The sequence below is a fragment of the Penaeus monodon genome, chromosome 21 (assembly GCF_015228065.2).
Source record: "Penaeus monodon isolate SGIC_2016 chromosome 21, NSTDA_Pmon_1, whole genome shotgun sequence".
Lineage (NCBI taxonomy): Eukaryota > Metazoa > Arthropoda > Malacostraca > Decapoda > Penaeidae > Penaeus > Penaeus monodon.
Genome location: NC_051406.1, coordinates 7,636,310 through 7,637,107, shown reverse-complemented (window position 1 = coordinate 7,637,107; position 798 = coordinate 7,636,310).

Below are 798 nucleotides of genomic sequence, written 5' to 3'. Positions count from 1 at the left end.
AGAATGTTGAAATATTTCGGAATTCTCAGAAGCCAACTGCTAATATTTTATCTAATCTTAGTCTGAGATGTAATCTTTTGTATATGAGAATATTGAGTAGATGATTATACAGGATAAGCAGTAGGGCTTTATAAGTATCTCGGTGATTTGCAAATGATGTCAAAAGAATCTTCTGAATTGAGCATTAGGCAAATACATTCTGCTGTTGATAGAACGTCGTCAGGATTTTGTATAGCAAATCCGTTGTAATATTGAGGCCTAATACTGTCAAGTACTGGGCAGGACAAAATGTAGTGTAGGAGAGGCTTTTCACCAAAGACTTGATAGTGCTGACACTCCCTGAGAACACGTATGTCTCCTCTTCACGGAAAGGGGTATGGTTAAGGCCTGATAGTCGGTGACTCTTTTGTACCAATTAGCAGAGGGAGAAGCAGCATGAACCCAAACTTGTTGTATATGTGAAACATGGAATGCAGCTTCCCTTGCAAGCTTCTTAATGTGGTTAATGGTAGGACGTAGAACAGTGACATGAGTCTGTCATTTCCTTCAATTCCAGCATCACTAGGGATCCACATTAGATTAACTGTTTTTCCCTGCGCAAACTGCTGTTGGAGCTTGAAGAGGGCTGTAGTAATTAGGTGAATGTTGTCATCAAGGGGAAGATTCTGGAGAGTATGGATAGCTGATAGGGTGTCGGTTAGTATGTAGATAGGGTCTTGTGGTAACCCTCAAGACACTAGTAAGGGCTCCCTTGATGGCAAAGAGCTCAGACTGTAAGATGGATGAGTCATCAAAGAT